The sequence below is a fragment of the Triturus cristatus genome, chromosome 4_1 (assembly GCF_964204655.1).
Source record: "Triturus cristatus chromosome 4_1, aTriCri1.1, whole genome shotgun sequence".
Taxonomy (NCBI): Eukaryota; Metazoa; Chordata; class Amphibia; order Caudata; family Salamandridae; genus Triturus; species Triturus cristatus.
Window position 1 is genome coordinate 651,696,890 of NC_140585.1, and position 25,219 is coordinate 651,722,108.

Genomic DNA, 25,219 nt, shown 5'->3' on the forward strand with positions numbered 1-25,219 from the left:
CCCCCGGGGGGGGGGGGCAGAAAAGTCTTAATACAAATTTGGGCCCCCAGGAAGCGACCCTTGCCCAAGGGGTCGCTTCCTTTACTCAAAAAATAACATCCCTGGTGTCTAGTGGGCTTTTCTGCCCCCCTGGGAGCAGAAACGGCTACACAAACGACCGATCAAGGGGTCGCTTCCTTAATGCTACCAAGACATCCCTGGTGTCTAGTGGGGCATCCCTGCTCCACGATCGCGACGCTGTGCGCGATCGTGAAGCAGGAATGCCCAGCATTGAGACATCAGGGGAGAGAAAATACTCTTTCCTCTCCCCCGATGCCTCAAGGCATCCCAATTTCCCCCCCCCCCCCCGTCCCACCCGAGGCAAACACGTACCTCCTTCGTTGGACGCGCTGGAAGAAATGAATTCCAGCGCGTCCAACGCTTCCTGATGACGTTGGCGCGTGCTGTGCACGCTGAAGTCATGGGGAAGCGTGGGGGGGCTCGGGGGTGGCAGCGGAAACTCTTCCGCTGCCATGCTTCTCTGTGGGGGTAAGATCGATGCCCCAGGGGGGGAGCGCCAGCGCTTCCCCCAGGGGCTGTGCTCATGACGGAGCGGTTCCGTCATAAGCACAGCCCAACCGATGCGCATGACGGAACCGCTCCGTCATGAGCATCGAAGGGGTTAAAGATCACGTCTTGATCCTTTGCATGAAATAATATTCCATCTGGGGTACAATAAATGGAACAGTTCATCTTGCACAACAATTCCCTTCCTAACAAATTAACTGGAATTGTGTCGTACATAACACATTTTTGTAATTCTTGAAAACTGCCAATTTGGATTTTCATCGGTCTTGTTACTGGCGTTTTAATCAGTTTATTTGAGACTCCTACAACTTGGATACTTTCTCCTGAGAGGAGCAGGTTTTGAATTTCCACAGTTCTCACAGTGGAACGGGTAGCGCCAGTATCTACGAGGAATGTAACAGCATTACCATCAACCTCGCCATCCACATACGGACCAGACTAATCTACCTCTAGAGTTACGCCAAGAACGCACTCTTCCTCCCCCCTCAAGCACCGTCATTGTGATGTATCTGAATGTCACAGGGTCACTGCTATGGACGAACGAGCTGGAGAGATACTTGACCGTTCCTTTCCGCCCCAGCCACAGGACTCGTACGGTCCCTTTAACGCAAACGGGGAATCCCTTTGGGAGGAGTCTGCAGGAATCACGTCAGAGGCCACCGCCCAATCAGGAGCCCCGCTCCCTCGTAAGGGGAACCCGGAAGAGGAGGAGAACACGAAAGCCGGAGGAAGCAGCGAGAGCGGGGAGAAGGACACACAACAGGAGCGAGAGAGCAGCGGAGATCGAGAGAACACGACCGAAGGATACAGCGGAAGCCGAGGTGCGCCGTCGACGGAGCCAGGAGGCCAACAGATACGCCACTCGCCCCGCCACGTTCCTGGAGGAGCGTGGCTGGGAAAGGTACGTGATCGTATCCTGAGCCTTTCACAACCACGGGGAGGAGCGGGGTGATTGGTGTGAGGGAGGTCACGGAGATGCGGGGAGCCTGAGTGTTGGGTGTTCTTTTGTTAGCAGTCTTCGCCCCACAGCCTCACCTCTGTACCTAGGAACCTCTCGTTTTTTTTTGATTAAGTGAGACACGACAGACGGTGGTATCCCCGGTGACCCCTCACAACCTTTTCCCCCTCAATTCTCCTACGCCCCCTTCAAGCCTACTCACCTTTGTATCTCTGTGTGTTTCTTTCCTTGGCATCTGACGAGGAGACGGCCCCTGAGGAGGAACCCTTGACCAGGACTTCCACAAGCCAGACGACCCTACAACATCCGGGACAAACCGATTATTCAGCCCATTGAAGAGTCACGGTGTTTCCTTCCAACCTCCTCCATACCACCTTTCACACTGAATCATTCTCTTAAGTCTGAATTAAGTATTGTGAAGCCACCTGCACATCTGAATTCATTTGACCATTATTATGACAACCCACATTTGCATTGTATCTTTGCATTTGACCATTCACATTCTAATTTGGCATAGGAGCTTATGCTATTTGTAAACCCTGTCCTCTATTTGTTACCTGTATTTGTGGACTTTGATTATGCATCCGATTCATCTGTGCTCTATTCATCTGAGTCTGATTCACCTGCACTTGATAATCCTGATTCTGCACCTGATAGTTCTGATTCTGAATTTGCATTTGGTCACCATTTCCTCCCTGACCTGTATTATTCAACAGACCTTTACAACTATAACAAGGAAACCTCTTTTTCAATTCCTCTTTATCCCCGAATTTACCTCTACCTCGACCCATCGGGATCATTTGCGTCACAGTATTGCCATTTGAAACTACACCTTTCATTCCAGTAGTAATCTGACCATAATTCTGAAAATCATCTGGTGAAACAACACTCTAATATCCCCTTTCCTTGCCGCTTTCAGCTGAGCCAACATTAATTTCTCTTTTAATTTCTTGTGTCTCATGTCTATGCCCACAATACTTTGCATAACAAAGTATTTCGTCAACTGATTTACTCTGCCAACCAATCAAATGCTGCTGAATCATAGCACTTATCTCAGGCCTCAATCCATACTCGAACCTATACAAAGTGTCCCATGTCTTTCTCTGTGATATTTTCTATACCACTGTACTGTTTAAATACTTGAAAAAGCCTTTCATAATATGCATGCACGGATTCTTTTAATTCTTGAGTAGTTCTGTCTATTTTAACCCAATCTGTTTCTTTTGGAGAAATCTTCCCTTTCAAATACGTAATGACCTGCTTATATTTTTTCATCACCTCTTCTGAAGGTGCACCCTTTTTTGGATCTCTTGGATATTCTTTTTTTGGCCAGTCTACAGCAATTTTACACTCAAACCACAAATCCGCTGGAACTACAGTATAAAAAAGACCTTCCAAATCAACCCACACAACTTTTGAAACCTTCAAAAAATCTTTCCACTTGTCGGTACCACTCAACAGGCTTTTCTCTCAACCTAGGGAAATCATTCGTAAATGATATGTCCGGTCTTGACCAAGGAACATGCACAAAACCATCTCCTGTTATTTCTCTCATTGGGTATGCTGTAACCACATCCTCTGGTACGGACTCTTTTCCTGCTTCTTTTAAAGGGTACAATGGCAAAACCGCTTTTGTTGACATACTAATTTCATCCTTTTTTTGCCCATATTCCTTTTCATCTGTCCAACTCTCCACAACGTCTTAGTGTGGGAATCAACTCTTTAATCTGTAATCGTCTCCCTGATACATTCACATTTTTTAAATCCTTGTCTGTGAAATCCAACCTATATGTCTTTTGTAAAGCTTAAGACTTTTCAATATCCACTCCATACATCTGTGCAACTTCAGCAAACGTCTCATGCAAGCTTCTTGCTTTTCTCGTAATATTCTTACACAAGAGTAACAATTCATCTTCCTGATATTTACTCAATCTTTCTGGACTAATTGTACCTGCAATCATCTCTTCTAAATCTCCTTTCAATTTTTTTACATCTATGTATAAATTTTTATTTTGACCACTACAACTAGGAGTGCTCTCTCTTATCCAATCATCTAATTCTTCTGGAGATGGACCCAATGATCTCAGTACATTTTCACTGGTATCATTTCTTGACCTATTAAATGTTTGTGTATTCATTCTTCTCTCAACCTACATCAATCTCTTAAGGTCAAGATGTATAACTCGTTTGGGTGTCTCATTCCTCTCTGAAACATTAATCAATTGTTCCACCTGTCCTGTAACTACACTCACGTTTGTACTACTATTTTCATTTGTTCTTATTACCTCACTATTATGTGTGAGAATTCATTACTCTTTCCTGGAACAGTTAAAGCATGTACTTGAGTAAGTCCTTGCTCATTATACATTGGAAGTATAGTACTATATACCTGCTCACTGTATTTTTGTATCGATTCGGTTGTCTGTCTCTTTTATATGCTTCGCTATCCCGCTCTTCAAGAGCTTTTGTACTGCATTAGTCTTGGATTTGGACTCATTATTCATTCGTCTCCTCAAGTTTTCTAAAATGTTAGTATTAAAAGTACCGTTTGCTGGAAATGCCAAATTACCATCATGTTCTGTATATTTCTTCCAATTTTCTAACCAAGTACAAGTATGATATCCTTTTTCTATCGCAATAAATAATGCAGGTGTACCTTCGGGAGCTATAGAAATCCTTTTCAAATCACTATTGGCTCCTCTTTGCTAAACAATGTTTTCAATAATTTAATTATCTTCATGTTTTCTTTGAAATCTGCAAGGTACGTATTAGTAAATAAATCTACAAACACCCTTCCGTGTTATGTTTCTCCGCTTCCCATCAACGTTACTTGCGCTGACCAATCTCAGCGCCACTCACACTAACTAACCTATAGCAGCACAGCACTTTCGGTGACATGTACTCACCACTGTCCAAAACCAACGTGGCTTTTTATTACATCAATACCACTCCTTTTACTGACCCTCCCTTTCCAAAATCAGCATAAATGTCTTTTCAAGTCTTTTGACAAACAATAACGAACTACATGAACACAGCTTGTCTGCTCCACTAAAAGAAATATGAAAGTATTTTCATGCACTCTAAGAAATTTCTACACCCCAGCACAACCTCGACCAGCGCGAATATACTCTCTTACAAGTGGATAATTCTCTGGACTTCTCCAGTTGCGCTTCTGAAGTGACTCAGATAAACCTCCACTACTTCATTCAACAAAGTTTCTTGTGCAGTAACTTTTAGTTCAACGACCGCCTAGTACCACATCAACAGCAGAAGACTAACATAAAGTCTAGTATATGCCACACTAAGACAGCCCTTAGGCTTATCCCGGGATCGCAGGCAAATGACGGACCCGTCAATTCCATTGAGATTCAACAAACCTCAACGTAACATAAAGGTACAAACTCACATATATCACAAACTATTTAAATCTGTCCTGTCTCTAAACTCTGTCTCTTGATTACCCAGTAGTTTAGTCTAAACCAACCATCCGATGCGACTACCAAAAACTGATACCGCGGAACCGTTTGGGGATTTTTGTCAGTTTATCTATCCATACCAACCACTATACAATACTCAGAAGCGTTACTCTAATGACGGGCCCATAAGTCATTATCACACAGTAAGCAATATCAAAGGTCCTCTGAGGAATCTTTGGTAGAGCTAAAAGTGACTAAATAATGAAAGAAGGAATGCTGTTTCTCCATGAGAACCAACAATAAAGAAATACGCTAAACATTGGTCATTATAAACATATCCAAATAACTCAGTAACTCAGTAATGAAGACAAATACTATTCTTTTCTATTAGTTTTTCTTGTTATTACATGAAGTGAATGGACAGATAAAAAATGCAAATTAGAATGTCATAATTAGTTTCACAAAATACAGAATAGATTTACAATAATCATCACAGATCATTTACAAAAACATCAGAAATAGGGTATAGAGGAGTGAGAGAGAGAAAACATCAATGAAACAATGAGTCACTTACAAGATGAAATACTAATGCACAGCGTGCAATTAGTCTGAAAAGCTAACTCCACGGCTGTTAGAGTACAGCAAAGGCAGCATCACCAGCCGATGATGTGCAAAGTCTTTCGGAAAGATCTCTCAGGTACAGCAGGGTCTGTCAGCCAGAGAATCAGGAATCAGCACGGCATGCAGCATACCACAAACGCAGGACAGGTCATGAATCTTGTGAACGAGGCGAGGAATACTTTCCCACAGAAATCTTTATAGTACTCTACTTCCTTTGTCTAGATAAATTGTTGCACTCTCTCTCATCAGCAAGCCTCTCTATTGGTTATTTTAGATTGTATAATCATCTACTGACAGTGACTTTACTACTATTTTCTAAACCCTCTTTGTCTAAAAATGTTAAAACTTCCAAGAAGGAAGAACCTAGATACGTTTGCATACTAAATCTTGGGGCGGCAACACCCACTGGTTCCTAGTAGCCAGTGGGCTTTACATTCAAGGAACAGTAGCAGCTTTAAATACTAACAACTGAACCTGTACATGCTAGAGAGCTGGTTAAATTGATTCTAGGAAAGGATTATGAGACTAAGCCAATGGCATGCTGCTCTTTAGTAAAACAGAAGAAATCCCTTATGCTCGATTCAGGAAGATACAGCTTCCATGTGGTCAGAGAGGGTCATCTGTCCATATTTAATCTGATCTACATTTGAGCCCCTATCACAATTAAACTGAGGCTACCCTTAAATCATGTCATTCTAGTTTAAATATTAGAGAACAAAGACTGCTCCTCACACGGTTGTACCCTCTCTCTGTTCTCAAAAGGACAGTGAAACCTTTGTAGTCACAGTAAATATAAAATCAGAAATATAGACCGGTGTCTGGATCAGCTTTCTGGATACAAAACAGTCTTTCAAAATTGAATTCATGAAAATACATAAGTGGGTATTTAGGAATTTTAGTCAGTCAGTCAAAGAACTTTATTCGGTTACTAAAAACCATAAAAGCAGTACAAAATACATAAAACAAGGTTTAAAAATTCAATAAAACAGATTAAAAAGTGATTGCAAATCCTAAATAAAAGAAACGTATCAGATATAAGGAGTACCATATTTGCAAATGTCAGGTTTGGTGATTGATCTTTGTGGCCAGACTGATTTTCTTTTGTCTAGTGGCTGCTACCAAAAAACACGCTACGCCATATGTGACCGGTACCGAGTTCAACATCTGTAAATATAATAGAGCCGGCCGTACCTGCACAAAATTTAAGTCTTTCAGGATGGGGAAAAGACATTTTTTACGGGCCACCAAATAATGTTCACAAAGCATCACTAGGTGCAGAGTATCCTGTGTAGAGAAAGAATCGCAGGTGCAGGGTGGGGAATCTTCTGGGATGCCCCACTTTGTATACGAGCCAAGCACAAGGTGTATCAGGTTGAACCTGAACCTTATGAGTAGAAAACGATGATATGGTTTAGTAACATATTTTAAATAAGGTTCCATGGCCAAAGACGACGAAAGTTGGTAAAGTGATCTTACCATTGGTTTACAAAGCTCAACCGTTTCCCTCTCAGCTTCCAACATATTTCGAAAGTGCTGCTTGACCCACCTTACATCTTCATTTTTAAGGTTCTGTGGAAAAGAGTACATATCCGGGCGTCCTAAACTAGCGCATGCCGCTCTAACATACGCTAGCCACGGTATGCTATCTGCTTTGTCCAGAGACATGCAATCTTTGAGAATGCAGTGGTTCAATGTAATCTCCTCATTTGTCCAAGTTTTAATCCAACATAACAGTGGGGACATTTTTAAGAGATCAGTGACATAACCCAAGCCTGTTTCGTTATGTATTGAATATGTGGGGGATGATTTCGGGCGTGATAACAAGGCTCGTATAAAATTGTTTTCTACGATTTGAATGCCTGGGGCTGAAACGTAGCCCCATATATCTGCCCCATATGATGCAATTGCCACGCATTTGGCTCTATAAATACGAGTCATGGCTTCCATGGGTCTCGAACCCAATCTTTTAGCAAAATGCATAAGAGCTGTGGTAGATCTGCTTACACCATTCTCCTTTAACTTTAGTTGGGCACCCCAAGTTCCTTTCTCATCAAAAGTGACTCCTAAATAACAAAAAAAGGGTACCCTCGAGATTGGAGAGTTGTTACAGCTAAAGGCCCTAATCTTCATGTTTTTCCTCCGTGAGCCTGTAACCATAACATGGGATTTAGTAGTGTTGATCTTTAGGTCCAAGGCTTACATGAAACCACCAAAATGATCTAATAATCTTTGCAGGCCCGTACCAGTCCGAGCTACAAGAACGGCATCGTCCGCGTATAGCAGTACCGGAATAGGTAGCCCCCCCATATACGGTGTGTCCAAGGTAGCTGAATTCAGAGATTTCCCCAAGGAATTAATATATAGTGTAAAGAGGAGAGGGGCCAGAATGCAGCCTTGTCTGACCCCTCTTCCTGACCTAAACTTCGCCGTGCATCTTCCTTCCCTTGTGACCCTGACCGAGGCGGACAGATTTTGGTGGAGGTCGTGCAAAAAATTAACCAAGGTGCTATCCAAACCCAAGTCTCGCAAAATAATCCAAAGTTTTGAGCGATTTACCAAGTCGAAAGCAGAAGATAAGTCCATAAATCCCAAATAAAGAAGCCCACCCTTCGCCACAGTGTATTTACTAATAATAAGGTGAAGGTTTAAACATTGGTCCATGGTCCCTCTATGTGCTCTGAAACCGTACTGTAGATCCGATAGGGTCCCGCTCTCCACTAGCCAATCCCCCATTCTTTGCAAAATAACTCTGCCCAGAATCTTAACGGCAGAGTCCAACAGGGAGATTGGTCTATAGCAGGCAGGGTCCCCCCTATTCCCTTTCTTGCAAATAGGCACGATAATAGAGGTAGACCAGGAGGAAGGAAAACCAGCTGCAGGTATCGCATTAAACACATTGGTTAGTATTTTTGACCAAAATTGCGGATACTGGATGTAGAGATCTGCGGGGACCCCATCCGGACCCGGGGCCTTGTGTTTACTTGTATCTTTAATCGCCCTCTCAACCTCAGTGATGTTAAACTTCTGGTGAGGTATAGCATGGGTACTGACTGGTGGCGTTAATGCTGTGGATTCATAAATCTGTTTAAAGTGGCCTAGCCATCTTCCATCTTCAATCACGCAGTCCATATCAGTTTTCCCATCCTCGGAGAAAAAAGGCTGGTTCACCAAGGCCCAAAACTTTTTGCTATCTCTCAGTACATCAATGGATAGTAAACTATCCCAAGCTTCCTCCTTAATTTGGTTTTTGCGATTAGTAACTGCAATTTTGTATTCCTTCCTTAGATTAGTCACTAAGGGCCTATCTCTGGGTTTATGTTTTAATGCTTTCAACAGGGCGCTGTGTTTTAGCGAACAATCCTTGTTAAACCATTTAAATATCTTCTTGTTCCTTAGAGCGCATGGCCTTAGCTCCAAGTTCTTAGAGATCCTTGTACATATTTCCTCATACGCTGCCATAACATCAGAGCCCAAGGCAGTTGGATCTAGGCACACTGCCAGATTAGCCTCCGCCTCTTGGGCTAGTGTTTGGAAGAATTGCTCAGGGACAATCATCCCCCACTTAAGACGCCTTCCCTGATCCTTAGTTGTCAAATCATTTGAAGCTGCCACACTTGTCAATCTATTAATCCGGAAACAGTCTAGGTCCAGCAATAGGAGGACAGGGTGATGATCACTGAAACTAGCAGTAACAACCCTATACTCACGTGCCTTTAACAGGACCCCAGGTGATACAAAAATATAGTCTATGACAGTGTTGGCGTCTCTCCCTATAAATGTTGGAGGTCTGGGTTCATTTTTGCCCTGCTTAAATTCAAATAGATTTAAGTTTGCAAGAAGAGTCTCGAGGCACTCACCCTCGTTTGTGTGTTCAAAATGGGGGATGCCCTCGGTCGGTAGGCCCCCATATCTATCATTAAAACAGTCTCCCTCACAGGGATGAATATTAAAATCACCCAGGATTACCATCTCTGGGACGGAATTGCAATCTTGTCTATAGACTGACAGGAAATCTAACAAGGAGGTTAAATGCTCATTCGCATAAGAAACCTCCTTGGAATTATAAAAATTAATGAGCAAGAAAACTTTGGTGTCAGATAAAATCCACTCCACTACTAACGTGTTCATGGGTGCGGAATCTAATTTTTTAAAAACCCCCGCTAAGTTCAGAGAACATAGTGTGAGTAAGCCACCCTTTGCTCTCCCTCTCGCTCCTGGGACTGCTGGGGTTGAAAAACTACAGAAACCATCCAAGGAGAAACTTCTAGTGGTATCCCATGTTTCTTGGATTGCCAAGACGTCATATTGTTTTACCAACCCTTGCCATATGGGGTCTAAAGCCTTTACATTTAAACCTTCCACGTTCCAGGTGAGAAATTTGCAATATGATGAATCTGCATTAGAAGGGGTAAGCGCACCCCGGCGATCACCCTCCGCTGGGTCTGTATCAGGAGTATAAGAAAGGTTTAGTTTGATCGAGTCCTCCATAGCAACAGCCTTACTTGGTTGGGTAGGAATAATCTGGAAACTCCGACCAAATTCCGAGCTCTGTGTTTGTCAGTCAACCCAATCTGTGGTTGACAGACATTCAAAACGATTGGCTATTGGAAAGTGCAAGGGGTTATCTAGACCATTTGTGAACTGTTGGTAATGATAGGGTTGGCTGTAATGTGAACCAACAAGAGGGCCGCCTTGACGCGGTCTACCTCTTCTACTCCTTACCTGGTTCCATCCCGCATTCCACCCCTCCTCCCACGCATGGGGTTGTATCTCCCAGGGGGGATTGGATCTTTGTCTAAATTTACTGTCATGGGGTCCTTTTAACCAACTACATCGATTGTCAGCTTGATTTTGTGGGAGATAGAAATAAGACAGAGGTCTAGCAACCACCGTACTCGTCTGGAATCTAGGGGATCCACTACTACAAATGAACTCTACAACCTCAGTATTCTCGAAAGTGACCACTACACAGTCCCCTTGTAGGTTTTTTCTGTTGCCTCCCACCCACGGAGCTCTCTCAATCATTAAAATGTTGCACGGTATGTTTGGCGGGAGAGGATAATTTTTAGATAGCCAATAACATACTTTATTTTTAAGAGCCTGATACGATTCAACTTCTGGCGAGGAGATTTCAGTGACGCCAGTGAGAATAATCACGTAAGGGCAGGCATCAGGGGGAAGATGGATGTTTCTACGGGCCATGCCCTTGGCTCTGTCGGGTGCATCAAAATTTAGAGGCTGTGATAAGCGATCACTTAATGTAGCCTGAGCGGTTGAATTGCTCTTGGTTGTTGTCAGAGATTGATCTGTTTTCTGAGTTTGGTCAATTCTAGGGGCTTTTATAGTAATGCCATCCTGGTTTATAGCGTTACTGGAATTCTTGGGGGTCATTTTTGTAGTCTCCAGCGATTTGTTAACAACCACCAAAGGCTTATTGACCTTTTTAGCTGGAATAGTAACCTGGGCAGTTCTATTATTCAAGGTGAAACTAGGGGCACTTATGTCCTTATGTATGTTTTTTAGGACGGTTTCCAAACAGCGTAATCTAGCCTCTAAGGGTTCCAGCAGTACTTTTAACATATTAAAAATAGTGGTATTACTCATACTTGAACCATGGCCCTCCTGTAATGGAGATTTTACTGAGTTGCCCGCATCCCCGGTCAACTCCAGGATTTCCTCCAGGCTATGATCGATAATAGTATCGTCAGGGAGGCTCAGGGGTAAGCCACTCTTAATAACATGTGATCCCTCTGTGGAACTGGGTAAAGCTACTGGCAATTTATCCATGTTAGGGGGGTTAGGGGGAATTCGAACCTTCTTTCCTTTATGAATAGATGGTTTATTGATTTTTCGAATTTGCTTAGGAATAGCCCCTTCTGTCCGCCCCCTTTCCTGAGTAACGGATATATTGTTAGAGGTATTTGACTCACTTTGTTGCACTCCACATTCTGATAGGAAAATAAGGTTAGGAGAAGCCTCCAGATCCTGTAAGGTATTTAAAGCGTCAAAATCCCCAGTCTCTCCAGTGCTATGTACTAGGACCTGTATATCTGTCTGAGCATCAGTGTTGGGTGTCTGTGCCTGTGCTATAAGGCCCAGGGAGGATCGTTTGGCCATGGCCAGGTCTTGGGACACTCTCCTATCCATTAATGTTATACCCTCGTCAATTAGCGCATGAGTACGGGTGATAAAATCATCCAAAGTTCCGGTAAGTTTTTTAGCTCCTGCAGCGGCCATACTTCTGGTTTCGCGACAGTTCATGGCCTATAATCCTATCAATAGAAGCGCAGGGGAGATATATATCACCGACTAGGGTTTATGGCCCAGTCCAGCCTCCTCTGGCCTCTGAGGGCCACAGAGGGCCCGCCCTTTGCCCGGGCTTCGCTCGGCGTCCCGCTATGCGGAGAAGCGCTGTTCTTAAAGGTGACGTTGCGGCCGGGGGCGTGTCTTGCTGGGGGCGCGGCCGTGCACACCTGTGCAGCGCAGGGACTCCTGGTCTAGAGAGTCCCTGCAGCACGCGCCCTCTGGTACCTCCCGCAGTTATTCCGTCCTCGTTACAGGCGCTCTCCGGCACCCCTGCAGCCTCGACCCCACGCCAAATGCCGCGCAGCGGCACCCGCGAAGCGGGTGCTGCAAGGTGTTGAATGGCGATAAGGCGGTCAATCCCTCCAGGGACACGGGGAGGCCACAGGCGGATCAGCGTTCTCCCAGCTCACCCAGTCGGCAAGTGGCGGCGTCCAGGTAAGGTTTTCTGTGATTAAGGGTCCCACAGCACTTGGGGAGTGTTCACAATTTAAAGTTTGGTCGGCCGGGGGCGTGTCTTGCTGGGGGCGCGGCCGTGCACACCTGTGCAGCGCAGGGACTCCTGGTCTAGAGAGTCCCTGCAGCACGCGCCCTCTGGTACCTCCCGCAGTTATTCCGTCCTCGTTATGGGCGCTCTCCGGCACCCCTGCAGCCTCGACCCCACGCCAAATGCCGCGCAGCGGCACCCGCGAAGCGGGTGCTGCAAGGTGTTGAATGGCGATAAGGCGGTCAATCCCTCCAGGGACACGGGGAGGCCACAGGCGGATCGGCGTTCTCCCAGCTCACCCAGTCGGCAAGTGGCGGCGTCCAGGTAAGGTTTTCTGTGATTAAGGGTCCCACAGCACTTGGGGAGTGTTCACAATTTAAAGTTTGGTCGGCCGGGGGCGTGTCTTGCTGGGGGCGCGGCCGTGCACACCTGTGCAGCGCAGGGACTCCTGGTCTAGAGAGTCCCTGCAGCACGCGCCCTCTGGTACCTCCCGCAGTTATTCCGTCCTCGTTACAGGCGCTCTCCGGCACCCCTGCAGCCTCGACCCCCACGCCAAATGCCGCGCAGCGGCACCCGCGAAGCGGGTGCTGCAAGGTGTTGAGTGGCGATAAGGCGGTCAATCCCTCCAGGGACACGGGGAGGCCACAGGCGGATCGGCGTTCTCCCAGCTCACCCAGTCGGCAAGTGGCAGCGTCCAGGTAAGGTTTTCTGTGATTAAGGGTCCCACAGCACTTGGGGAGTGTTCACAATTTAAAGTTTGGTCGGCCGGGGGCGTGTCTTGCTGGGGGCGTGTCTTGCTGGGGGCGCGGCCGTGCACACCTGTGCAGCGCAGGGACTCCTGGTCTAGAGAGTCCCTGCAGCACGTGCCCTCTGGTACCTCCCGCAGTTATTCCGTCCTCGTTACAGGCGCTCTCCGGCACCCCTGCAGCCTCGACCCCACGCCAAATGCCGCGCAGCGGCACCCGCGAAGCGGGTGCTGCAAGGTGTTGAATGGCGATAAGGCGGTCAATCCCTCCAGGGACACGGGGAGGCCGCAGGCGGATCGGCGTTCTCCCAGCTCACCCAGTCGGCAAGTGGCGGCGTCCAGGTAAGGTTTTCTGTGATTAAGGGTCACATAAGGAATTTTAGTCAGTAAACTTATCACCCTGATTCAGTCAACCTACAGTAAATTCCTAGAACAAATAAAGAAAATGGTATGCAAGTTAGCTTCACTGGCCCACAAAATCATTAAACCTGCACTAATGTAACAGAATTCTGTTGCTTAAAGTTCCAGTGTGTGTTGCAGTGGAGATTATAGCTGAAGTACAGTATATTTGAAAGAATTGGTAACAATATGTGAGCAGAAAAAAAAACGAACAACCCAGAACTAACGAGGAGTACCTGTAGGATGCCCAGATCAGGAATCTGCTCTCAGAAGCATATAACAATGCGTGTGATGATAGTCTAAAATCATTAGTGCCTATAATGTTAATGAATTTCTCAAGGTGTTTGTCTGGCACTTTTCTGGTTAATTATTGTTGGGTTCACCAAGTTCACACCGCACCTCTCTCCCTGACCTTTGAGCTTAGATTTAGTAACAAATTAAAAGGACAAGAAGAGAGAAAGTTAAGATTCTGATACGTGTAAGCACCAACTGCAAAAAAACATGGGATAGAAGAGGTAAATATGAACTATAATTTACTTGTAAAGGTGTGGTAGCATTCTGGATGTTTGAGTGGTTTCAACTAAACAAAAAGGTTTATTCAACTTCGAAAATCTGGCAGTTCACCTGCGTTTCCGTATTCAAATCAAAAGAAAGGCCTACCTCATCCCGGCACAACACCTTAAGATTCAAAGTACAGGGTACTCAGATGGGGTACTTGTTAAGTGTGCAAAGCGATAACCATTGTGGATCGGCAAAATACCTGTTGATTAAAAGAAGCACACGCAGGGCCCATGACTGCTTTAGGTCTTTTCAACGTTATTTGCTTTAACAGAGGTAGAAAGGGGCAGATTTTGATAGGATGTAAAGAAATCTGCTGTTTGTATTGGCTGTATAATATTAAACTAAAAAGATGGATGCAGGAAAGAGATTTCCAAGTTTTTTGTAATACAGTAGCAACCTCCCTGCTGCTCAGCCTGCACACTCCAACTGACACTCCGCACATCACCAGGCACCCATGCATTCTATGACATCATCAAGGATTTAGCTTTCTATTCATCACGAAGCACTCCAGCAAGTATCCTGGCTGAGCAGTAGGGAAGATGTAACTAAGGAAAATGAATGGCAACAGTTAAGTCACAACATATCCAGGTCCTTAGGGAAACTATAAACAAAAATCATGCAAAGAACAGAAACATACATATAACTCAAAAAGAAGAAATAGAAGATGAAGTTACATTGCAAAATCAATAAATACCTTAAATTCACAAATGAGTGATAGAACATTACTAAGGTAAACATGCATTAAAATCACGGAAAAGAATTAGCAGAATGTTCCTGAAGCAAACATAACTCCTAAAGCAATCAACACTTCCTGAACCAATTGAATACATTAAGCTCTACCCCATCCCCCTTCCTTAGGGAACATAAATATACAAGCATACGGAGACCAAAGGGGGTGAGACGTAACGGAAGAGTTACTTACCTTCTGTAACGATTTATCTGGTAGAGAAACAGTCTAGCCTCAGATTCCTTAACTTAGAATATCTCCCCAGGCATCAGACTGGATCGGGAAAACCTTTTTTCCCCAGCAATACCAATGCGCGCCGGGAGGCGGCGTTGCCCGGCTCTGTCCTGACGTCGTCCATGGAAGTGATATCAATGGAGCCATATAAGCCCCTCCCGGCATGCTGACATCCGTTTTCTACAGGAAACTTTTCCGCGCCACAACGCTGAGCCATGCAAAAAACTGTGATAGTATAGGAACAGTGTATTAAAAAAGAGCAAAATCATTTAGAATAAGAAACAATAGGAAGTTGCAAAATCACCAAGTACCCGAAGGGACTGAAGGGAGCACACACAGCATTTGCTGCAAGCAAACGCCCAACAAATTGCCAAGCCGTCCCCCACCTCGAGGGGGTAACGGCTGTGGCACAAAAGATATGACAAGCCAGGCACAGCTTGTCACCACAGGAGGAAAATGAAAAGAACCACAATATTGAAGCAACATGTTGCAAGACGAGTAGAAGGGAACGACCACCAGAGAGTTCACTACACATTCCTTCCAGAGATCGAAGGACTGTAGCACCAAAGAGAACCCAACCCAACCGACAGCCATAGAAAGAAGGAGGCACAGGCGTGGGTGGTGGGTGGGAATCAAAAACAGAATAACTCCATGCTTGAGGAACACAGATTCAGCAACATGAGAAGGCAGTGAAAAGTATAGTCCTCAACCACCTAAAAACGTGGATGGAGTTGAGAGCCGAAGGGCTCAAAAGCCGAACAACACCCCCTGCACCAAAGGAAGGTGCGAGAACACGCCACCAACCAAACACTAGGATGGAGTGGAGACCGAAGGGCTTTACGCAGAACAACACACCCTACCCCAGTGTGAGGTAAGAGAGCACACCTCCGGAAGACCAAGGCCACCAGAAAAGGTGGGGCTAGGTGGAAAAACACCATATGAAAAGGCCTTCGTAGAGCGGGGAGGATGGGCGTGCGTTAAGGAATCTGCGGCTAGACTGTGTGTCTACCAGATCTATCGTTACCGAAGGTAAGTAACTCTTCCATCTGATAGAGACATCTAGCCGCAGATTACTTAACTTAGAATAGATACCAAAGCCATACCCCATAGGAGGAGGGTCTGCAAAACAACCACCAAGTTCCAGGAGAACATATCCGTCAAAAGGCTGACGAAACACGGTGGGAACCGCAATGCCAGGGCAACTGACATTAGACCCAGGAAACTCTGCAAAGGACATGAACAAGGGACGGCAAAGACACCAAAATCCGGTGAGGGACGGTGTGAGACCTCTCTCGTCCAGACACAGACAAAAGGAAATACAGAACTAGAAGGTCAGTGCCAACGTAAAAAACAATGCAGTGACTCCTTCAAAGAAGGATCCCAGCACCGGTCCCTATGATCCATGAGGATCATAGCCCCAAAGAGGCAAAACAACATGACAACTGTAGAGCATACCACCTGAACATACACCACAGTGGATGCCAAAATGAAACAGGGGACAGTCCGAAGACTGTCCTGCCAAGAACAAGAGCCGCAACAGGAGGCCCGTGTTTATAAGAAAAAACACACATCAAATGTGTACCCCCTAGGACATATGACAACAGTGGCAGGGCCAAACCCAGAGTCCAGTGCCAACAGAGACCGAATAGTCACCATCGAACAGTAGGTAGGCATGCAGCCAAACTTACCAAAAGGTACCACTGTGAGGGGATAACCTAGAAAGCCAGGAACACATAAAGGACTCTATCTCGAAGGAGAGAGTGAGCAAGAAGGCCTGATACTAGGGCAAAAGGAACCTAGTATGCAAGCACCCCCGTGGCGTGTAGACCCTACGACATATACACAAAGAGACAGGAATGTTTCCACACATACGTGAAGTGACAAACCCTAAACAGGGTAGTCACTCAATTGGTACCACTGTACCGGTGTGCAGCATAACAGTCACAGAACGCAGATAAAACAACAGTACCCCGAGGGGGAAGAAATCTGGTCTCCCATGAGGCAGGCGGGAACATAGACCACAATACTGCCAGTAAAGGATTGAGAGAAGGCACAGACAGAAGCCTGTCGCCAAAAAGCATAAACCGCCATAGACTGACACTGTCTACGAACAAGGAGAATGTTGAGAAGAATACATGCACAGTAATGCTACCTAAAGAAGCAACTGTGCCAGAAATGAGAGTAAGAACTCACACCCAGAAAAACAGCTGGTGGGAAGCCCATCACCAGTGCTACAAATGTGAGTAAAAACCCACACCCCGAGAAACAGCTGAGGGGGAGCACAGATCCGGTGGCAGAAAGTCATAGACAAGAGCCACTCCTTGAAGAACTAAGAAATATGCACAGGGCAGGAGCGGACAAACCGGACCCCCTGCTAGGGAAGTGGGGTAGGAGACAATACACAGCCGAGACAGAGCCGGCTGAAGCTCCCCTTGCCCTAGACAAGAACCCCCGACACTGCTTGAGCCACAAGAAAAGACGCAGAGCACAACCTGTGTGCACAAATACGGCGCGTATTCACAGAATACAGAAGCCACTGTTCCGAAACGGAACAGAGGGAACTGCCCCCCAGGGGCGCATGTCCACCTGTAGACAGGCAAGACGGGCACAGCGAGGCTGCAAGAACATGCCAGAAAAAAACAGGCGTGACAAAACCCCAATGAAACAGCAGGGAAGGACGCCCCTACTGAGGCGGGGATGTACTACGGACCAACCGTAGACAACCAATTGTAACCCCCGGACAGAAACCAGAGGAGACATCCTACAACAGTAGGAAGAGTCAACTTGCGGCAAAACTGGGTAAGGAAAAGTAGCAATATAACAGCCAACAAATACCCCACTTTGGCAAATGGCAATAATGGCTCCATGTTCCCCGAGCCCTGGTGGGGAAGATCCAGCAAGGGCTCCTAAGGCCTAGAAACTGAGGGCGGCTGCATCCTCAAAATGTCTGCAGCCCTGCAAACAGCCCTGACAAATGTGACTAAATAATGAAAGAAGGAATGCTGTTTCTCCATGAGAACCAACAATAAAGAAATACGCTAAACATTGGTCATTATAAACATATCCAAATAACTCAGTAACTCAGTAATGAAGACAAATACTATTCTTTTCTATTAGTTTTTCTTGTTATTACATGAAGTGAATGGACAGATAAAAAATGCAAATTAGAATGTCATAATTAGTTTCACAAAATACAGAATAGATTTACAATAATCATCACAGATCATTTACAAAAACATCAGAAATAGGGTATAGAGGAGTGAGAGAGAGAAAACATCAATGAAACAATGAGTCACTTACAAGATGAAATACTAATGCACAGCGTGCAATTAGTCTGAAAAGCTAACTCCACGGCTGTTAGAGTACAGCAAAGGCAGCATCACCAGCCGATGATGTGCAAAGTCTTTCGGAAAGATCTCTCAGGTACAGCAGGGTCTGTCAGCCAGAGAATCAGGAATCAGCACGGCATGCAGCATACCACAAACGCAGGACAGGTCATGAATCTTGTGAACGAGGCGAGGAATACTTTCCCACAGAAATCTTTATAGTACTCTACTTCCTTTGTCTAGATAAATTGTTGCACTCTCTCTCATCAGCAAGCCTCTCTATTGATTATTTTAGATTGTATAATCATCTACTGACAGTGACTTTACTACTATTTTCTAAACCCTCTTTGTCTAAAAATGTTAAAACTTCCAAGAAGGAAGAACCTAGATACGTTTGCATACTAAATCTTGGGGCGGCAACACCCACTGGTTCCTAGTAGCCAGTGGGCTTTACATTCAAGGAACAGTAGCAGCTTTAAATACTAACAACTGAACCTGTACATGCTAGAGAGCTGGTTAAATTGATTCTAGGAAAGGATTATGAGACTAAGCCAATGGCATGCTGCTCTTTAGTAAAACAGAAGAAATCCCTTATGCTCGATTCAGGAAGATACAGCTTCCATGTGGTCAGAGAGGGTCATCTGTCCATATTTAATCTGATCTACATTTGAGCCCCTATCACAATTAAACTGAGGCTACCCTTAAATCATGTCATTCTAGTTTAAATATTAGAGAACAAAGACTGCTCCTCACACGGTTGTACCCTCTCTCTGTTCTCAAAAGGACAGTGAAACCTTTGTAGTCACAGTAAATATAAAATCAGAAATATAGACCGGTGTCTGGATCAGCTTTCTGGATACAAAACAGTCTTTCAAAATTGAATTCATGAAAATACATAAGTGGGTATTTAGGAATTTTAGTCAGTCAGTCAGTCAAAGAACTTTATTCGGTTACTAAAAACCATAAAAGCAGTACAAAATACATAAAACAAGGTTTAAAAATTCAATAAAACAGATTAAAAAGTGATTGCAAATCCTAAATAAAAGAAACGTATCAGAGATATAAGGAGTACCATATTTGCAAATGTCAGGTTTGGTGATTGATCTTTGTGGCCAGACTGATTTTCTTTTGTCTAGTGGCTGCTACCAAAAAACACGCTACGCCATATGTGACCGGTACCGAGTTCAACATCTGTAAATATAATAGAGCCGGCCGTACCTGCACAAAATTTAAGTCTTTCAGGATGGGGAAAAGACATTTTTTACGGGCCACCAGATAATGTTCACAAAGCATCACTAGGTGCAGAGTATCCTGTGTAGAGAAAGAATCGCAGGTGCAGGGTGGGGAATCTTCTGGGATGCCCCACTTTGTATACGAGCCAAGCACAAGGTGTATCAGGTTGAACCTGAACCTTATGAGTAGAAAACGATGATATGGTTTAGTAACATATTTTAAATAAGGTTCCATGGCCAAAGACGACGAAAGTTGGTAAAGTGATCTTACCATTGGTTTACAAAGCTCAACCGTTTCCCTCTCAGCTTCCAACATATTTCGAAAGTGCTGCTTGACCCACCTTACATCTTCATTTTTAAGGTTCTGTGGAAAAGAGTACATATCCGGGCGTCCTAAACTAGCGCATGCCGCTCTAACATACGCTAGCCACGGTATGCTATCTGCTTTGTCCAGAGACATGCAATCTTTGAGAATGCAGTGGTTCAATGTAATCTCCTCATTTGTCCAAGTTTTAATCCAACATAACAGTGGGGACATTTTTAAGAGATCAGTGACATAACCCAAGCCTGTTTCGTTATGTATTGAATATGTGGGGGATGATTTCGGGAGTGATAACAAGGCTCGTATAAAATTGTTTTCTACGATTTGAATGCCTGGGGCTGAAACGTAGCCCCATATATCTGCCCCATATGATGCAATTGCCACGCATTTGGCTCTATAAATACGAGTCATGGCTTCCATGGGTCTCGAACCCAATCTTTTAGCAAAATGCATAAGAGCTGTGGTAGATCTGCTTACACCATTCTCCTTTAACTTTAGTTGGGCACCCCAAGTTCCTTTCTCATCAAAAGTGACTCCTAAATAACAAAAAAAGGGTACCCTCGAGATTGGAGAGTTGTTACAGCTAAAGGCCCTAATCTTCATGTTTTTCCTCCGTGAGCCTGTAACCATAACATGGGATTTAGTAGTGTTGATCTTTAGGTCCAAGGCTTACATGAAACCACCAAAATGATCTAATAATCTTTGCAGGCCCGTACCAGTCCGAGCTACAAGAACGGCATCGTCCGCGTATAGCAGTACCGGAATAGGTAGCCCCCCCATATACGGTGTGTCCAAGGTAGCTGAATTCAGAGATTTCCCCAAGGAATTAATATATAGTGTAAAGAGGAGAGGGGCCAGAATGCAGCCTTGTCTGACCCCTCTTCCTGACCTAAACTTCGCCGTGCATCTTCCTTCCCTTGTGACCCTGACCGAGGCGGACAGATTTTGGTGGAGGTCGTGCAAAAAATTAACCAAGGTGCTATCCAAACCCAAGTCTCGCAAAATAATCCAAAGTTTTGAGCGATTTACCAAGTCGAAAGCAGAAGATAAGTCCATAAATCCCAAATAAAGAAGCCCACCCTTCGCCACAGTGTATTTACTAATAATAAGGTGAAGGTTTAAACATTGGTCCATGGTCCCTCTATGTGCTCTGAAACCGTACTGTAGATCCGATAGGGTCCCGCTCTCCACTAGCCAATCCCCCATTCTTTGCAAAATAACTCTGCCCAGAATCTTAACGGCAGAGTCCAACAGGGAGATTGGTCTATAGCAGGCAGGGTCCCCCCTATTCCCTTTCTTGCAAATAGGCACGATAATAGAGGTAGACCAGGAGGAAGGAAAACCAGCTGCAGGTATCGCATTAAACACATTGGTTAGTATTTTTGACCAAAATTGCGGATACTGGATGTAGAGATCTGCGGGGACCCCATCCGGACCCGGGGCCTTGTGTTTACTTGTATCTTTAATCGCCCTCTCAACCTCAGTGATGTTAAACTTCAGGTGAGGTATAGCATGGGTACTGACTGGTGGCGTTAATGCTGTGGATTCATAAATCTGTTTAAAGTGGCCTAGCCATCTTCCATCTTCAATCACGCAGTCCATATCAGTTTTCCCATCCTCGGAGAAAAAAGGCTGGTTCACCAAGGCCCAAAACTTTTTGCTATCTCTCAGTACATCAATGGATAGTAAACTATCCCAAGCTTCCTCCTTAATTTGGTTTTTGCGATTAGTAACTGCAATTTTGTATTCCTTCCTTAGATTAGTCACTAAGGGCCTATCTCTGGGTTTATGTTTTAATGCTTTCAACAGGGCGCTGTGTTTTAGCGAACAATCCTTGTTAAACCATTTAAATATCTTCTTGTTCCTTAGAGCGCATGGCCTTAGCTCCAAGTTCTTAGAGATCCTTGTACATATTTCCTCATACGCTGCCATAACATCAGAGCCCAAGGCAGTTGGATCTAGGCACACTGCCAGATTAGCCTCCGCCTCTTGGGCTAGTGTTTGGAAGAATTGCTCAGGGACAATCATCCCCCACTTAAGACGCCTTCCCTGATCCTTAGTTGTCAAATCATTTGAAGCTGCCACACTTGTCAATCTATTAATCCGGAAACAGTCTAGGTCCAGCAATAGGAGGACAGGGTGATGATCACTGAAACTAGCAGTAACAACCCTATACTCACGTGCCTTTAACAGGACCCCAGGTGATACAAAAATATAGTCTATGACAGTGTTGGCGTCTCTCCCTATAAATGTTGGAGGTCTGGGTTCATTTTTGCCCTGCTCAAATTCAAATAGATTTAAGTTTGCAAGAAGAGTCTCGAGGCACTCACCCTCGTTTGTGTGTTCAAAATGGGGGATACCCTCGGTCGGTAGGCCCCCATATCTATCATTAAAACAGTCTCCCTCACAGGGATGAATATTAAAATCACCCAGGATTACCATCTCTGGGACGGAATTGCAATCTTGTCTATAGACTGACAGGAAATCTAACAAGGAGGTTAAATGCTCATTCGCATAAGAAACCTCCTTGGAATTATAAAAATTAATGAGCAAGAAAACTTTGGTGTCAGATAAAATCCACTCCACTACTAACGTGTTCATGGGTGCGGAATCTAATTTTTTAAAAACCCCCGCTAAGTTCAGAGAACATAGTGTGAGTAAGCCACCCTTTGCTCTCCCTCTCGCTCCTGGGACTGCTGGGGTTGAAAAACTACAGAAACCATCCAAGGAGAAACTTCTAGTGGTATCCCATGTTTCTTGGATTGCCAAGACGTCATATTGTTTTACCAACCCTTGCCATATGGGGTCTAAAGCCTTTACATTTAAACCTTCCACGTTCCAGGTGAGAAATTTGCAATATGATGAATCTGCATTAGAAGGGGTAAGCGCACCCCGGCGATCACCCTCCGCTGGGTCTGTATCAGGAGTATAAGAAAGGTTTAGTTTGATCGAGTCCTCCATAGCAACAGCCTTACTTGGTTGGGTAGGAATAATCTGGAAACTCCGACCAAATTCCGAGCTCTGTGTTTGTCAGTCAACCCAATCTGTGGTTGACAGACATTCAAAACGATTGGCTATTGGAAAGTGCAAGGGGTTATCTAGACCATTTGTGAACTGTTGGTAATGATAGGGTTGGCTGTAATGTGAACCAACAAGAGGGCCGCCTTGACGCGGTCTACCTCTTCTACTCCTTACCTGGTTCCATCCCGCATTCCACCCCTCCTCCCACGCATGGGGTTGTATCTCCCAGGGGGGATTGGATCTTTGTCTAAATTTACTGTCATGGGGTCCTTTTAACCAACTACATCGATTGTCAGCTTGATTTTGTGGGAGATAGAAATAAGACAGAGGTCTAGCAACCACCGTACTCGTCTGGAATCTAGGGGATCCACTACTACAAATGAACTCTACAACCTCAGTATTCTCGAAAGTGACCACTACACAGTCCCCTTGTAGGTTTTTTCTGTTGCCTCCCACCCACGGAGCTCTCTCAATCATTAAAATGTTGCACGGTATGTTTGGCGGGAGAGGATAATTTTTAGATAGCCAATAACATACTTTATTTTTAAGAGCCTGATACGATTCAACTTCTGGCGAGGAGATTTCAGTGACGCCAGTGAGAATAATCACGTAAGGGCAGGCATCAGGGGGAAGATGGATGTTTCTACGGGCCATGCCCTTGGCTCTGTCGGGTGCATCAAAATTTAGAGGCTGTGATAAGCGATCACTTAATGTAGCCTGAGCGGTTGAATTGCTCTTGGTTGTTGTCAGAGATTGATCTGTTTTCTGAGTTTGGTCAATTCTAGGGGCTTTTATAGTAATGCCATCCTGGTTTATAGCGTTACTGGAATTCTTGGGGGTCATTTTTGTAGTCTCCAGCGATTTGTTAACAACCACCAAAGGCTTATTGACCTTTTTAGCTGGAATAGTAACCTGGGCAGTTCTATTATTCAAGGTGAAACTAGGGGCACTTATGTCCTTATGTATGTTTTTTAGGACGGTTTCCAAACAGCGTAATCTAGCCTCTAAGGGTTCCAGCAGTACTTTTAACATATTAAAAATAGTGGTATTACTCATACTTGAACCATGGCCCTCCTGTAATGGAGATTTTACTGAGTTGCCCGCATCCCCGGTCAACTCCAGGATTTCCTCCAGGCTATGATCGATAATAGTATCGTCAGGGAGGCTCAGGGGTAAGCCACTCTTAATAACATGTGATCCCTCTGTGGAACTGGGTAAAGCTACTGGCAATTTATCCATGTTAGGGGGGTTAGGGGGAATTCGAACCTTCTTTCCTTTATGAATAGATGGTTTATTGATTTTTCGAATTTGCTTAGGAATAGCCCCTTCTGTCCGCCCCCTTTCCTGAGTAACGGATATATTGTTAGAGGTATTTGACTCACTTTGTTGCACTCCACATTCTGATAGGAAAATAAGGTTAGGAGAAGCCTCCAGATCCTGTAAGGTATTTAAAGCGTCAAAATCCCCAGTCTCTCCAGTGCTATGTACTAGGACCTGTATATCTGTCTGAGCATCAGTGTTGGGTGTCTGTGCCTGTGCTATAAGGCCCAGGGAGGATCGTTTGGCCATGGCCAGGTCTTGGGACACTCTCCTATCCATTAATGTTATACCCTCGTCAATTAGCGCATGAGTACGGGTGATAAAATCATCCAAAGTTCCGGTAAGTTTTTTAGCTCCTGCAGCGGCCATACTTCTGGTTTCGCGACAGTTCATGGCCTATAATCCTATCAATAGAAGCGCAGGGGAGATATATATCACCGACTAGGGTTTATGGCCCAGTCCAGCCTCCTCTGGCCTCTGAGGGCCACAGAGGGCCCGCCCTTTGCCCGGGCTTCGCTCGGCGTCCCGCTATGCGGAGAAGCGCTGTTCTTAAAGGTGACGTTGCGGCCGGGGGCGTGTCTTGCTGGGGGCGCGGCCGTGCACACCTGTGCAGCGCAGGGACTCCTGGTCTAGAGAGTCCCTGCAGCACGCGCCCTCTGGTACCTCCCGCAGTTATTCCGTCCTCGTTACAGGCGCTCTCCGGCACCCCTGCAGCCTCGACCCCACGCCAAATGCCGCGCAGCGGCACCCGCGAAGCGGGTGCTGCAAGGTGTTGAATGGCGATAAGGCGGTCAATCCCTCCAGGGACACGGGGAGGCCACAGGCGGATCAGCGTTCTCCCAGCTCACCCAGTCGGCAAGTGGCGGCGTCCAGGTAAGGTTTTCTGTGATTAAGGGTCCCACAGCACTTGGGGAGTGTTCACAATTTAAAGTTTGGTCGGCCGGGGGCGTGTCTTGCTGGGGGCGCGGCCGTGCACACCT